Raw genomic sequence first — 17,606 nt, forward strand, 5'->3', positions numbered from 1 at the left:
CATTGTGGGGTGGTTTATTTTGTTGTAAATAGGTAACTGGAACGTTTCCCACTCCCATCTCTCTCTTTGGCCAGGGGAGAGGGGACATGAGTTTTTCTTTCTATTCTCCCTCTTCCCCTTCTGCTTCTAGCTTTGTGTGTTGGAGACAGGTGAGAAGAGTGAAAGAACAGGGACAGTCTTTCTCCTTCACTGCTCCTGTATTCGTGAACTGGTAGGGTCCCTAATGGCTTCCTCCCTCCCTTCCCCCGGCTGGCCCTGCCCCCTGGTCGAACTCCCAGACGAACTCCCGGTTGAGAGGACAATTTGCATACTAAGCTTTTATTATATAGGACTAAATTATAGACATATAATTAAATACATTACATTAAAAGAGGTAATAAATATTCAAACTTGTCACATCCTATTTTATTATATTTTACTACTAGAGGCCTGGTGCACGGGATTTGTGCACTGGTGGGGGCTGTGGCCTGCAGGGATGGGCCAGCTGTGGGAGCGGCACTCATCCCAGTCAGCCTAGCGGCTGTGGACCTTCCCTCTGAGTGGCTGCTCCCTGGTCTGGCATCTTCCCTGGAGCCGGAGCACTTGCCTCTCCAGGAAACCCAGTCAGGGCTGGGCCCAGGGACAATAGCCCTGAGAGGTGGCGGAGTAGACCTCAATCCTGAGGCAGCCATGAACCTGTCTCCCAGCCTCTGGGGTCAGCTCTGTGAGCCCGGCAGTGGCACTGCACGGCCTGTGGGCGTCCACAGGAGTCATCAGGGAGTGAAGAGGAGGAGCCTTAGGTGAGGAGGTGACGATCGCAGTCCAGGTTTCTGCCTATCGGCCTGGGGTTTGCAGCGGAAGCAACCACTCATCCTGGTCAGCCAAGCAGCGTTCCCACTGTGGTAGCGCACTGACCACCAGGGGGCAGCTCCTGCGTTGAGAGTCTGGCCCCTGGTGGTCAGTGCGCATCACAGCGACTGGTCGACTCATCGTTCTGGTTGTTCTGCCCGTTCAGTTGCTGGTCTTTTATTATATAGGATAACCTATCCCCTTAAGTTTATTTACATGTATTGAACTGGTATGGTGGAAATACCTTGTAATGGTATGCTACTGCAACTTTCTTCCCAACATCACAATCACTGATGTCACATTATTAGCTTAAAGTCAGCCATGGTGGGAATCTTTACACCATAGAAATAAGCAAATATAAATCAGTGCCTACCCCGTATGGATTGATTGCTGACTGTTAGACATTTGCCAACACACCACTGGCTATAACCCACACCACAGTTCTATCCGTCTTGGGTCCATCCTGGCTAGTGGGTAATGTCTTAGCTGTCTTAGGCATGAAAATGTTGGCCCTCTTAAGGGGTAAATTCATGAGGTTTTGGAGGGTGCCTTGTCAGACCTCCTATTATCACAATTCCTAATGTAGGCAGCTCCTGCTCCACCTCCTCACTTTGGCCTGTAGAAGAAGTCTCTCAGCCTCTTGCCACCTGGTTCTTTTTGCTAGTGGTCTCCCTTAGTTGTGTAGCAATCCAAAGCAGATCAAGCTCACCATCTTCCCTGATGTCCATCTGACCCACCAGATAAGCAGGGCCTGAAGAGGAAGGAATGTGAATATCTAGATAAAGAATTTTCTGCCAGTTTAAGTGAATGCTGTGAGTTGGGTCCTCCAGGAAGAAATTCTGACATGAAGTTAGCACACAGAAGTTTGTTAAGGTGGAGGTTAAAGAGGAAGAAAAATTGGGCAGAGGAAGTTGGGTTGGGGTTTCATCACAACCAGGCCTCTCCCTACACTGTGGGGGCTCTGACGCTGGGATGCCCTTCCAAATTGCTCTGACTGCACTGATTTGTGGTCTGCCCAGAGGGGCACCTGACTTGGGCCCAGGGGACCCTCTTCAGCTCAGGCAATTCCCTAAGAGTGCTGGCAGTTGACAACCTTCCCACCAGCCTGGGGTGGTGGTGGTGGGGAATCTTTCCATCTCGAGGGAGGATCTGACTGTGGCATTGCTCTCAGCCCAGCTCTTTCCTTGTGCTGCTTGAGTCTACTTACTCCACATGGATTCTGGGGCAGCTCCTACAGGATTCCCGTGGGCCGCTGAGGAAACTTACAGAAGGATGATGAGTGAGACACTACTGCCCCACTGCTGCAGTTAGCTCCAAGGCCACAAATGATACTCGTTCTCTCCACTCAAAGTTTTGCTAACCACTCAAAATTCCTTTCACCCTGGGAAAGTGCTTCTGGTCTATGGGTTTAACCGAGTGGCAGATCCCACATTCTCAGGCTGTGGTTGCTGCATTTATAATGGATAAGTTAACTATATATGTTAATGTAGTTGGGCAAAGGAATACTAAGGAAAGCCCAAATGGATCACCTTTGTGCCAAACACAGTCCTCTGTGGGCTCTTTGGGTAACTGCAGTTCCTCCTCATGATTGATGATCAGGGAGGTTGCCTCTGCCAAGATGGTGACTCCCCCTTGCACTTGCTGTGCTAGTCCTTCGGCACGAGCTGCCAGCAGCTGCTGGGCAGCAGGCGTAGCTTAGCATGCAGCGGGATTCCTGCTACGTCTGCTGGTGCACGCGTTCCCTCTTTGGTATCCAAATTCTAAACTCAGAGAGGTCACACTTATGGGGACCAGAGAGTGACTTCCTTGAGAGAACATTAGAAAGTGCAGTTGGACTAGTAAGTAAATCAGTTATTTATTATATATCTTCTATTGTGTATCACCGTGCTAGGAAGTATAAAAGAGAATTTTTGCTTTATGTAAAATGACAAGTAAAATATATGAACAACAAGACTCAGTTCCTAAACCATTTATAGCTAGTAAACAAGTGAAATATAAAATAAATCAGTTCAGTGGTAAGTATCAGTGTGACATTTTTCCGAAATGAACTTGAGCAGATAAATTGGCAACGTTAGGATTCCAGTACATTGAGAGTATGTTCTTCCCTTAGATTCCTTCCTGTTTTACTAAGAAGTTGGCCCAGTGTGGGATGAGGAGCCTGTGAAGGAATTTTCAGAGAATTAGGAGCACACAGACTGGAAAATAAAGCACATTAGGTGTGCTTCTTGATATTTGCAACACAAATTTTCATTACCATTGGGCCCTAAATTTGTAATTCTCTCTGACCCGCCTTAACACACTGCTCTGCTTCTCCACACTTTGTCTGATGAAGGAAAGAGAGCAACAGCACCTGCCCATACACACCCCATGTTTTTCCCCGGGCCCAGGCTGACACTGACTCTAATACGAACACTAACAGTAGACTGCTAATAGCAAATTTCATGTGTGGGATGTGCTAAGCAATCTACATATATTGCTAATTTTAGTCCTTACAGCCATACTATGATGAAGACTTCACTGTTATTTTTATTTTACAAGTAGGACATGGGGGCTTGGAAAAGCCAGAAGGAATGATTACTACCAGGAGGAGGAGGGAAAAGAGGAGCTGTATGATTTCTGTTGCATCCTTTAGCTGCTTTTCATTAGCTGCATTGTCTGAGTTCTTTTGCTCTAGTGATTACAACTTCCAAATAAAAAAATCAGGACACAGGGCTTTAACAGATGCTTTTTGTGCCTCCTGAGGGAATAGAGGCAGCCAGAGCTATGAGACTGAGGTAGTGTAGGAGCTAAGTGTGCAGGCATGGAGGCGGGCTGTCCTCGCCACACCCTGGCTGTCACTGTGGACCACCTGGGGACGCTGGGCAAGCCCTGGTTTCCCGCCTGCAAAATGAGGTTTAATGAAGTGTAGTTTGGACAGTTAAGCATGATAGCCAATGCAAAGCACTTAACCTAATGCCCCAGTTATGTAGTTTCAGTGTCAAAATAGCTCTGAGTTATATTTGAGATGTGTAACCCCCTGAGGATGCCGTGTGAGCTTTGTTCTGGAAAATGCAAGACCACGATTGTTCTTCTTAAGCCTACCTGAATTTTGTCTCATTTTTAGCCTACAGTTCAAGACTGTCGCAGTCCCTTTCTTTCCTGTCTTAGTTTTTACCCTAAGATCTTATTTTCCAGGTTCCCAGAGCCGCTTCTCTCGCCAGCTGGTTTTTGGGCCCAGCTGATAAGATAGCGCTCTTTTGTTTGTCTGGATTTTCATGAGTTGGTGGCTTCTGTGCTGATTATCTGATTAGAACTCACTCATTAAAGGCCTTCCCTTTAGCTTGTCAACAAAGAAACGCAGAGTTTTTCTACTTTGAAGTTCGCCCTAATGATTAGTTAGACATTCTTGAGGCCGAGGTAAAGATTTAGATCCTGGCTCATTTTATCTAAGTTCACACTGAAAGAGCTGCCTCTTGGAGGTGCTGGGACTCCTTGGCTGGAAGGTTTGCTTTAGGAGTCTCTTCTTGGTTAGTGTCTCTTTGTTCATTATTTAGGAAGCCCGCTGTCACGTGAGCAATTAATTTCTAAATGGAAGAGCTCACCTTCAGCAAGTGGGCGCTGAGAAAATCCCAGGGTTTGTCTCTTACGCAGCATTGGCTTCATAGATCCCCCGTGTGGCTGCACCAGGCTCTGTGCTCAGAAAGGCTCAGGCTTGGGGTTTAATGTTCTGTGGTCACTGTCATGAAAGTCTTAATAATTTCATATTTGCATTTGTGTTTTGTACGTGCAGACTAATGGGACCAGAGTCTACAGCAGGGGTTTGGAGCCTGCTCCACACATGGTCCCTCTTCAGGATGTGTCACTGCCTCTCTGAGGTAGGTTCGTGGCTGTCCATTCTGCCCAGTGACTGCTGTTCCTTCTGACTCCCCACCCCTTTCTGTAGAGCTGTGTAGGTTCAAGGACAGCTGGAGGCAAGAGCAAACCCCATGTGCTGAGTTAGGCGGTGCTGGGAGTCCCATGACAGTGAAGGTCTGCTCTTCCCCAGCGAGTACCCCTGTGCCAAGGAAATGATACATTAAATGGCAAATAACTACCACGACAGGCTAGAGACCTCAGGAAATAAAGGGCTGGACAAGAAGCCCTGTATTTTCGTCTTTCACAGGGGCGTGCAAATGTATGTAGCTGGCCCATTCAGGTACTCGAGGGAAGTGCTGGGGCTGTGACATCTTACGAGGCGTGTAACAGAGTGTGCCTAACCTAACACACAGAGCTGGTCAAAGATCTTGTGACATCTGAGACTGTGGCAGGGCCAGGTCTAGCCCCCACCCCCCTGCACAGTGGCAGCCCATCTACTTTCAGGCTGAGACTTTTGGCCAGTCTTCTCCATGACGTTCAACACACTTATGAAACTATGCTATGCAGTATAAGTAGCTACTCCTCACACTTAATACAGGAAAACTGCAAACATGTCTTGCAGAGTTTATGCAGAAAAGTTGAATTCCAAGAGCATCCTAATATTATAACAGTGAAGTGAAAAAAATCAGTGACATCCTTGCTGGCCTGCTTCCAGATACATTTTCTACATATTTTATATATTTACTAGAGGCCCGATGCACAAAATTTGTGCAAGGGGCTCAGCCCTTGCAGCCCCGCTGGACTTGGCTGGCCCTCGCAGCCCCGGCTTCGTCCGGAAGGTTGTCCGGACGGTCGTCTGGACGGTCATTCTACTGTTCGGTCTAATTAGCACATTAGCTCTTTACTATATAGAATATGAACTCTATCTTCATACTAAATCAGAACACCTAACTGACATTGCAATTCATAGTCACAACTTCTGAACTGTGAACCCCTGGCTCTCTGGAGCAGGCTGGGAATCCACACACAGGAGTCTCGGGTTCCTCTTCAAGTACACCTAGATAAATATTTACGTTCAACTAGATGCAGGTTCTCCCAAAGGAAGTTAAGCTGGGCATTATCATGAACTTTAGCTTGTTTCTCCTTCTTAAGAAAATAGTCACTTTGGACAGTCTCAATGGAGGTTGCTTACACTCACTGCCTGAGTGAAAAGTCCCATTGTGCTCCTACACACTATCTCTCCAAAAGAAATTAAAAGCAAACTGTTCTCATTCTCAGTTTTACCAATTTGGTTCCTCTTACAAAACATATTACATAATGTCTACTAAACAGCCCTGAGAAAGACTTCCAAGTAAGGTCACGGAGCGAATGTGGTACCCTGGTGCCCTGTGGTTGGTTCAGAAACCCTGGGTTCTAAGCCCTGCCCTGTTATTTACGAGTCATGAAAAGGAAAAGCAATGACGTATAAGAAAGAGACTGGCAGAACCTGGGACAGAGTAGGTAGGTATCTAGTAAATATTTATTGTTAAAGTAACTTTATTTTGTGTGCTTTAAAAATCTTACCTAAGTTCTTATTATCTCCCAGAATGGAAGAAGCATGACTTTATAATTTGATATCATATTTAGGATGATAACTTGTTCACGTTAATTTAATTGCATATGTATTGGTTGGATTTTAGGTCCCATTTTGCCATTTTCTGTACAAATTTCACAAGAAGCAACCATGGAGATTGGGATTCCCTGCCAGTAATTTCTAGTCAGCTGTGTTTCTGAGAACCTCTCTCTCCAGTAGCCACACGACTATGGATTCTCATGGCTCCTGGGGTGCTCGGCAAGGAAGCACCCTCCTCACCAGCCTATCTGTCCCGCATCACAGGGTGAGCTGCCACTGAGCACCAGGAACTCACAAAACTGAGTCAGAAAGCGCACAGGGCTCCCTTTAGGGAGGTGCAGGGGTTCTAGGTCTTCGGTGTTTTGGGTTATATAATCAAAGTATCCAAGTGAAGAAAGCTTCCCATAACAAAGTAAATTTAATAATAATATAGTAAACAGTCCATGTAAGTTAGAGAGCTATTGATTTCTAGTAGGTTGAACAAGACTCAGCTGTTTCTGACCTGAAACATAGCAGATTTATATGAGCCTCTGATGCTAACAGTCACACACATTTACCGTATAACAATCTGTTTTACTAATTGTGTGTATCAGTTGAACTCTAAAAGTAGATGTGATTTCAGTATACTTTCCATATTAATCATGCCTTTGGACAGGAAGCATGTCATTGCATTTTGCACTACATTAGGACACCTAGTGCTTTTTGCTCAGAGGAGGCATTCTAGTGGCACTAGTTATTGACTAATTGAAATGACTCACAATCTGATCATATGGAACATGTGGGAACTTCCTGTTATATCCAGAAGACTGTCTATAATTTGACCAGCACCCTCATTGCCGGCCTTGCTAAATGAAGGATGTTCAGAGTCCTGGAAAGTTCCAAGTCCTTAATGTTTTGAACTGTTCCCAGAGTGATGATTACTCAGCCAAGGGCCATCTGATTCGAGGCTACACAGAACAAAGCTATTTCCACTAGATTTATTTTTCTTTTACTGATTAAAGAGCCAGGAAAAATGACACCCCTATCAGAGAATCATTGCACCATTAGCCAGAAAAAGCATCTACCATTTTCAGGATGTTGGCCAGTTAGGGCCTTTCACTGGTGCCAGAGGCTTGGGACCCAAAGCAATCTTTGTATTTTCTGTCTCTGATGTTTCCTTTCAGAGACAGTAAAGCTTAGTCTTCTCCTCCACGGGTAAATGCATTGCATCAGTTATCCCAAATATTGGGCTGATGTTATCAGCAAGGTCTAAGGACAAACTGACAGATGATTTTGCTGCGGTTGCTGCTTCACACTAACCATCGGGTTATGTAAAGACGATCGACCGCAATGTGCCACCTGGAAATGGAACTGCTGTATTGTTATTTGCATTGGGAGGCCCTCGATGAAAGCTTCATTATTTTACTGAAGGAACAAGAGTTCCTGCCTGCCAGCTCCAGGGAATAAAGTCTTCTTTGCTTTTTGCTTCCTGTGGCTTGATTGTCACCAAATGTCTGACCTTGACTCTTATACAGCTGAGAAAATGAGGACGTTAAAGGAGGCTGGGAGCTTAGAAAAGGTTGGTAAGGGTAGAGAAAAGGCTTGACTTTTCACCCCATACCTTCATCTTGTAATGCAGCCCCAAGCATGTTTCCAGTACCTGGCATCTTATGGTCAGAAAGAGATTATTTAACAAGAGGAACATTCAAATCAATGTGTCTTTTTCTGTCCACAGAAATGTGGTGCATGGGCTTTCAAAAAGAATATGCACAGATAATCTCCATGGTACTAGACTCTGTATTTACACTAATAGAATCTAGCTGTCCAACCTCAGAAAGGCACTTAACCTCTCTTTGCTTCAATTTCCTTATCCCTAAATTGAGCTACAATAGTACCTATTTCATAGGTGACTGAAAGGATTAAATGAACTAATATATGTAAAGTGTTTAGAACAGCGATGGCAAACTATGGTCAGTGGGCCAAACCCAGTCAGCTGCCTGTTTTTTGTTGTTTTTGTGTTTGTTTATGACCCATGGCTTAGGAATGTGTGTGTGTGTGTGTGTGTTTTTATGACTGAATTTGAAATGGTTATATAAAGTACCTTTATATATGGTTACATCCACATCCTCAATTTTGCTTCTTGACCTCTAGACCCTAAAATGTTTACTATCTGATCTTTTAGGAAGAAGTTTGCTGATCCCTGGCACAAAACAGAGCCTGAAACATCATGAGTGCTTTAAACCTATTGGCCATTATTAATAGTACTAGAGGCCCGGTGCATGAAATTTGTGCATGGGTGGGGGGCGAGTCCCTCAGCCCAACCTGCACCCTCTCCAATCCGGGAGCCCTCAGGGGATGTCCTACTGATGGCTTAGGCCCACTACCCGTGGTTCTCTGCTCTCTGTGGGGCCTGCTTGCCTGCTCGCTGCCAGTGGGACTAAAAGGACTGGGGGACTCCTGGGGGTAGCTCCGGCTGCACCGCCTGCCTGCCACTCCCCCAGCGGGGCTGAGGGGACTGGGCACTGACATCTTGCAACTATGGGCGCCACCATCTTTGTGATGGAATGACAGTCAATTTGCATATTCCCTCTTCGTTAGATAGGATTATTTACTACACTACAGTATATCATACCAAACTATATTCTCATGTTCTCTGAATTAACTGCTTAAGCCAAAGAAAAAGACCTCAGTGTTAGCAGAATACTTCTTGCAGCCTGTTCTGTAGGCTCATGAGAGTCCCAGTTCTCAGTCCTTTTAGGGGTTCTCTGACACCACGGTTCAAGGAGGGTTCATTCAAGATTTATGAATACCCAGACTCCAGAGGTGAGGGTCTGCCATCCTTACAGATCACCTATTTCACTCAAAATTTGGGAAATGGTCTCTGTGTACTTTTGAAACCTACCAGGAAACAGAATTCTCCAGTGTTCACAGCTGGACACAGTAGTATTTAAATTTTATCCTTAGGTTCTTTTACCTGATTCATTTAAGGATGGAGAATGCCTCTAAAGGAATTTTGCCAATTCATGCTTTTCAAGTTTCCTCAAGGGAGTCAATTTCTAACCTTCATCATGCTGGTTAACAGACCACTATTTCCACTTCTCAAAACCTATTTCTGATGTTGCATATGCAAATTTACAAAGCACTGGTTGTAGATCAAGATATAGAAAAAAGATGTCACCTCACACCAGATAGAATGGTTATTATAAAAAAGACAAGAAATAAGTGTTGGAGAGGATGTAGAGAAAAGAAAACTCTTATACACTGTTGGTGGGACTAATTGGTGCAGCCACTATGCAAAACAGTATGGAGGTTCCTAAAAAAAAAATAATAGAACTACTATATGATCCAATAATTCCTCATCTGGGTATTCATTAGAAGAATATGAAAGCACTAATTTGAAAAGATATCTGCATCCCCATGTCCATTACAGCATTATTTACAATAGCCAAGACATGGAAGCAACCTGTGTCCATCAACAGACAAATGGATAAAGATGATGAACGCGTGCACACACACACATGAATAATATTCAGCCATAAAAAATATAAAATATTGCTATTTTCAAGAACATGGTTGGATCTTTAGAGTATTGTGCTAAGTGAAATCAGTCGGATGGAACAGGACCAAAACCATACATTTTCACTCATGTGGAATATAAAACAAAAAGAAACAAACTCATAAATATAGATTAATAGGTTGCTGGTCACCAGAGGGTTACCAGAAGGGAGCTTGAGGAGAGCAAAATGGGTAAAGGGGGTCAAATATAAGGTGATGGATGGAAACTAGACTTTTGGTTGGTGAACATGCTATAGTGTATTCAGATATTTAATTAAAATGATGTATACCTGAGACTTATATAATGCTATTAACTAATGTTACCTCAATTAAAAATACAAATTTAAAAAATATATAATGATAATTAGCATGGGCTAAAAAAAGAAAAAATAAAGACAGAGAACATATCTCTTGTAGCACCATCTTTGGAAAATGGGTTTCCTGATTAGAACACTAGTAAATCAGCCAATCTATGGAAAACAGGGTGGAAGTTCCTTGATAAAACTTAAGAATAGAGCTACTATATGAGCCAGCATCCTTCTTCTGTGTATCTATCAGAAGAATACAAAAATACTAATTTGAAAAGATAAATGCACCCCTATGTTCTTTACAGGATTATTTACAGCTTATCATACCGATTAGCATTTGGGTTATGGTTAACCTAAGTAATATGCTCTTTGTCACATTGCATATGCTGAAGTGTTTAAGCTAAATTACTGACATTGAAAATTAACCTTTTAGAAAATATTTGCTCTATGTAGTTTGTGTCTAAACTTGCAAGCTTCTAGATTTCTGTTAATTTCTGTGTACAATTTCTAAGTTTATTAATTTATAAGACATTTTTATCTAAAAAAGAAAGCAGGAAAGCATTGAGTAGTCTCTTTTAAACTTGGCTGATGATTATGTATTTAAAAATTGATAGTTATTTAAAGTGCACTGCACCAAACTTGGGGCATAGAGTATATTTTATTTATTTTTAAAAATTTATTGTTGACAGTATTGCAGATGTTCCCTTTCCCCCCAAAGAACATGCTATGCTCTTCTCTGAAGAGGATCTGTTATTTCCAAATATATTTTATCTTCCATTATGTGTGTGTGTGTGTGTGTGTGTGTGTGTGTGTGTGTGTGAGTGGGGCGGGTGAAGGAGGAAGTGGGTTGGAGGAAGAAAGACAATAGAAAAAGATCCATTCAAGAAGTGAGATTGTTAAAATCCTGTGAACCAGAAAGAAATAGAGCAGGGAAGGGAGGAGGAGGAACAATAGAAAGCTGGGGTATTTCATTGGTGTCGAAACTGTCAAATATATTTTTTTTTAATCAATTGAAATGTTTTAGACAAGATGCATGCATTGGAGACGAAGTTATGAAATATGGAAGACAGCATAGTTATTTTGGTCAGATTGTCATAGGTGTCTTCATTATGCCTCACCCAGATTATGAGTTCCTGAGGCCAAGAACCTTGCTTATCTTCTTCTTACCTCACAGTCTCCAGAATAGTGCTCACTCACCTGTGATGCTCAGTGTTATTGTTGATATCTTTCACACTGACTATGTTACAGAAGACCGAAACAAAAAACAAAAACACCCAAGCCATGCTTAGAGAAAGGGAGTTACATTTTATTAAGTGCAGGGCCAGAGAAAAATGTGCCTTTCAAATTCTGGGGCCCCCCACATGGAGGAAACCTTTTCGATTTATACTTTTCCTAGCTCTTCTGTCTCCCAAATTTGGAATGAGACTTCCGGGCCTTCTGGGAAAGGAAGGCCTACGTGCTGGGAAGGGGCCATGAGACCATATCTCAAGGCCTGGCCTGGTGTCAGCACTGACAACTCTGTCTGGGGCATAGTCCACGGCCTCTCTGGAATGGGAGTAGTCTTATTTTCCTTATTATTTAAGCAAGCAAGCGTTTACAGAAGCCAAAATAGCAGGGTTAAAATTTCAAACAGCAGTTTTTATATAAGATGGATGCTTCAACTATACAAAAAAATAGTTTATTTGAATTTAGTTGTAATTCTCAGACCTCTTTTTTCACCCCTCCCCCCATTTTTGGGCAAGAAGTCATCTGGTTTTATTTGGAAGCTTCTGGTCATATGTTGCAAAGGCATATATGATACAAATCTACAGCAGCTTAGCTCATACACAAATCGTTAAGTCTGCAATTTATTACAGAGTCTGAACTTTTTTGAACTCCCATTCCATGTGTAGCAAATCAGTATCATTCCCAAGTCAAAGTCCTTCTTTATATGTGAACCCATCCCATTTACAGAACTCCACATAAAGCAAAGATGTTCCAACACTCTCCTCACACAGCTGTGTTGGCAGCCTGGCAGAAGGCATGATGGACTTTCCTGAGCGAAAGATGCATGTGGTACAATCAAGTCAGTGTTTTGGGCATAAAATACAGGCTGCACTTTCAGTCCCCTCAGGTAAGACATGACAAACAGGTAGGTGGCACTACTTGTCTGAAGGGCCTTGGGAAGCAGAGCTAATTTTAGGCAGGAAAATAAATACCAACGAACTTCTTGTCTCTTTCATACACAGAGAAACAAAGCCAAGAGGAGAAAGGGAAGACCTAAAGGCATGTCAAGCTTTTTGACTCTTCAGTGATCTGGTTCACAGCTCAGTTCTTTCCCTAAACACACAGGCCCTTCTCTGAGGCCCTGGCCACACCCACTGACCGGGTTTTCTGAACATCCTGCTCCCTCAGGCCAGGCCTGGGCACCAGGGACTCCCACTGCCAGTGACCATGAGTGTGCAGAGTGGGAGGCAGAGGCCCAGGAGGGTCCCCGCCCCATCTCTGCCTGTCTGGTTAGGGCCCTCTCTGTCCCGCAGCTGCCTGGCATTGCCTGCCTGGTATCACGGCTGCAACCACAGACCAAGGTCTCCTTCCCTGGACCAGCGTCCATGCTGCACCTCCCCTTCGCTGTCTTACTAAATCCCAGAGCTCAGGACACTCTAGGAACCACGACCTGAATCCTGAAGCTGATACTTTGTTTAAAATTAAGTCTGTTTATTAGTAAGGTGAGAACAGAAGACAGATGAAATGGGTCTCCCACCCTCACACTATTGCCAAGCCAACACCATTGGTCACATAAGTGTGGGTTGTGGGGACTGCCTGGGCTTGTTGCTTTAGTGACCGCGCCTGCTGCATATCAATGACGTTTCACTCACAAGTTGACATTAGTCTGCACCAAAAGAGGGAATAAAAACAGTAGCCTGGAACAAGCAGGTTCCTTCAGATGTGCACCGCTCCCTTCTCCGCCCCCCTCCCGTGAGGAGGAGGGCTTTCCTGAGCTGCCCATGAAGACAATGGACTGAGTTAGATCGATCCTGTGAGCAGCCTACAGGGCACGCTGCTGGAAGACACACTGGCCCTAATGGATGTGCAGGTTGCAGAGCAAGAAGACAGGAGGGTCAGAACTGCAAACCCCTGCACCCTGCAAGGGTCCAGCATGACCCCCACACTGTTATGCCAGAGGCTGCCTCACCTGCCCTCCTGGGTCATGGTGACCAGATGTCCCTACATGTACCAGGGGCCCCTGACAGTGATGCTGAAGGATGGGATAGCCCAGGGTGGGCGACCAGCCTCCCCCAGGCCAGGGTGTGCCTACATGTTGACCTCCCAGCTATAGAAACAGCACACCCAGAACACCAACGGGACAAACGTGTCCTCTCTAACACACTACCAGAACAGAGTCCCAAACACGCTTCAGTCTAAGAAAACCCCAGGCAAGCGGAGTGCTGTGGTCCTTGAGAGCAGCGACAGAACTTTCCTTCTGGGAGGAATGACACCTGGGCACGGAGGCCTTCCCTTGCAGGAGCAGCTGAAAGCTGTGAACAAGGCTGCTCCAGCCCCAGTCAGCTGGGTCAGCTGCTGAAAGTCTTGGCAGCTTCCATGCAAAGGGAATGCCAGGGGTCCTGAGGAAATGGTGCTTCCCTGGGAGGCAGAGACCCGGGGAAAGGTCCCGAGGGTGAGGCCGGGCTAGCAGGAGAACCTTAGGCCAAGGGAACTGGAATGTTTAAAAAGCAAGCGTAGAAGGGAGGCTGTGTTGGGCTGCCTGAGAAGGTGAGGTTGGGAGAAAGAGAAGGTGGTGATCCTAAAACCGTTTCAAGTTATAGGGCTGCCCTGAAGTACGCACTTAAAGGCTCGTCCATGTGTCCTGTGAGCTCCAGCGAACACTCACCTGTCCAAAGAAAGCGTTCACACCCTTCATTCCCCAAGTGACACCATGTTACAGGGCATATGGGCTTCAACAAGTGTCACTAAGTAAATGGATCACAAATGCCCTAACAGCCTGCCATTCCTACAGCGGCTGCTCTCCAAGGAGCTCGGTGCACAACTTTCTGCCCAAGGGCAAATCTCTAACTGCAAAAAATGATATTTAAAGGAAAACTTCTCTGCTGGGAAGTTAAACACAAACGCAGAGCCCAGAACCGACAAAGCATAATTCAGAGGACACATGCCCCAAATGCAGGTATCCACCAATATGCCAGCTGAAGACATGCAGGAACACAAACTAGTGCCAGCTTTCCCTGGGCAGGGTCCCCACAGACCTGGGGCTGTCCTGCCAGGCCCACCTGCCCCATGGCAGGATTCTCCCTGGAAAGCCCTCTGGGAGGGCAAACCACCAGCTACACAGGCACGCTCTTATCTGGCCGCGAGACTGGGAGACTGGAGAAGAGGAAAGACACCTACCTCTCAGGCCAGCAGTGTTGGACCGGCGAGGACACTGGAGGCAGCTGTCACGGTGGGTGTGGGGAGCTGACCGCTTGGGCCCCTACCAGAGAGACCGCACCACCCTCCAGGTGTCAACCCACTTCTCACTGAGGGCAGCCCAGGGCCAGCCATCTGCTGGGTGTGCTTGGGGGGAGCATATCCTCATTTGAGCACTGGGTTAAGTTAGGAAAGCCTGGCTGATTGTCTGAGCCGCCAGGTGAGATGGTGCGGTTTACTCAGGCATGGTCCACGTTCCACAGGGAGGGCTGCAGAGGAGCTAATCACCGGTAAGCATCTGACTGCTAGGAAGCTGGACCACGGGCAGCAGACAGGTGATCACCACAAGCAATTAATGGGAGCTAGTTAACCTGCTCTCCTTCCTGGCGGGGAATGTGAGCCAGCAGCAGCTGGGAGCCCAGGGATGCTCCTGGCAGGGTTCTGCTCCCCAGCTGGGCAGCAGGCCCCACCAGGGGCAGGGGAACCTGGCACCACATCTCCTGAGAGGCTTCACCTTCTGAACTCTCTACAAACCAGAGGTTTTTCAACAAAAGCGTTCTGGGTGCCATTCTGAAGAGTCTACATGTGAGAACTGAAAACAGGCAAGCAAGAGGGCTGAGTGCAGGCCAGGACCCAAGGCTTCTGGCTTGAGCTACAGGGCTGCACTCTACCAGGCATCCTCAAACTACAGCCCGTGGGCCACATGCGGCCCGCTGAGGACATTTATCCGGCCCGCCAGGTGCCGCTGCCTGTCCTGCTTAGCAGCCGACTCGTCCCGGGCCCACAGTGCACATGGGAATTTGTTCATAGTTTTTTGTTTAAACTATAGTCCGGCCCTCCAACGGTCTGAGGGACAGTGAACTGGCCCACTGTTTAAAAAGTTTGAGGACCCCTGCGTCTAGGCCAGGTGTAGGCAAACTTTTTGACTCGAGGGCCACAATGGGTTCTTAAACTGGACCGGAGGGCAGGAACAAAAGCGTGGATGGAGTGTTTGTGTGAACTAATATAAATTCAAAGTAAAGGAGCGGAGGGGAGAGCAAGAGAACCGGATAGAACAGCCAGATCCAGCCCGTGGGCCGTAGTTTGCCCAAGGCTGGTCTAGGCTCTTGATGCCCACACAGGCATGTGAGGCCCACACGGCTCTCCAGGTGACAGGCAGGGAGAGTGGCTGAATGTTTAGCACTAGGTCCCAGGGCTATTTCCTTAGGAAATAAATAAACAGAAGCACTGTCAGAGCAAAAACTAAATGATAATTTTATTTTGTATTTTTGTTGAATTTATTGGTTTAAATAAAATTATATAGGTTTCAGGTGTACAATTCCAAATACATCATCTGTATATTGTATTGTGTTCACCACCTCCAAGTCTCTCCTTCCATCACCATTTATCCCCTTTACCCTCCACACCCCACTTCCCTCTGGTAATCAACATGCTGTTGTCTGTGTCTATGAAAGTTTTTTCCTTAATCCCTTTAACTTTTTCACCCAGCCCCCTAACCTCCCTCCCCTCCGACAGCTCTCAGTCTGTTTTCTGTATCTATTAGTCTGTTTCTATTTTGTTGTTTATTAATTTTATTCATTAGATTCCACATATATGTGAAACTAGTGGCCTGGTGCATGAATTCGTGCACATTGAAAGGAAATTAATTAGAAGAAATATTTTAATATCGCTATTTGCCCTTTCTCTATAATAAAAGTGTCAACCACATTCACGATCGACAATGACAGATGGAAACACACCGGTGCAATTAGTGCCAGTGAGAGCTTTATATGTGTCGCCCATGTGCAAGCCAACTTAGTCTTTTATAGATATAGAATAAACTTGCTTAATTAGACCTTCTTTCTGATTTAGCTAAACTTTTTCCAGCTCAGTGAAGCACTTCTCTTTCAGGTAATTGTCAGCAACACAGCAGTAAATATCAACATGAAGCAGATTATTATTGTAGATCACGCAGGGAGAACAAAGTGTAAAATATTTAACTGCAGCAGTGTTTGACTATATTCTGGGCAGTGAGAAAACCTGAAGTCATTTTCAAGGTCCACCATTTCGTACTTCTCTTCAGTCAGGTCAAGTTTCTAAACTTTCTAAATCTTCATTTTCTGGCTAATGAAAAGAAAATAGGATTCCACCAAGTCTTCTATCTACCTACTCCAGGACTTCTGTGAGGATCAAATGAGATCAGGCATGGGAAAATGCTTCACAGACATTTGGTTAAAGTGTAGATGTTTGCACCTGGCTATAAAGCAAGCCATGTTCCTAGGCTGAAGAAACTCTAAGGAGGCTAGTCACTAGGGAGAGGAAGCTAGGCGTTGCTACATGACATCATTACCCAGACGGTCAGACACTTAGCATATTAGCCTTTTATATCAATAGATCATATGATATTTGTCTTTGTCTGACTGGTTTATTTCACTTAGCATAATACTCTCCAGGTCCATCCATGCCATTCACAATAGTTAAGATTTCCTTCTTTTTTTACGGCTAGGTAGTATTCCATTGTATAAATGTATCACAGCTTTTTTATCCACTCATCTACTGATGGGCACTTGGGCTGCTTCCAAATCTTGGCTATTGTAAATAATGCTTCATTGAACATAGGGTGCATATATTCTTTTGAATTAGTGTTTGGGGTTTCTTTGGATATATTCCCAGAAGTGGAATCACTGGGTCATAAGGCAGTTCCATTTTTAGCTTTTCAGGAAATTCCATACTGTTTTCTATAGCGGCTGCACCAGTCTGCATTCCCACCAACAGTGCATGAAGGTTCCCTTTTCTCCACATCCTCGCCAGTGCTTTTTTGTTTATTGATGATAGTCATTCTGACAGGTGTGAGGTGATATCTCATTGTGGTTGTAATTTGCATTTCTTTGATGATTAGTGATGTTGAGGATCTTTTCATATGTCTATTGGCCACCTGCATGTCCTCTTTGGAGAAGTGTCTATTAAGGTCCTTTGCCCATTTTTTACTCAAACTAGCCAATTGTAAACCTGTTCATCCTGCTTTGCCAGATCCTGCTCACAGATACCACAATAAATGTTGTTGATCAGTTTCCTGCTCCACCTGCCTCTTGACCTGCCTAGAACTTTCT

The sequence above is a fragment of the Plecotus auritus genome (assembly GCF_963455305.1).
Source record: "Plecotus auritus genome assembly, chromosome: 4".
In the NCBI taxonomy this organism is placed as follows: domain Eukaryota; kingdom Metazoa; phylum Chordata; class Mammalia; order Chiroptera; family Vespertilionidae; genus Plecotus; species Plecotus auritus.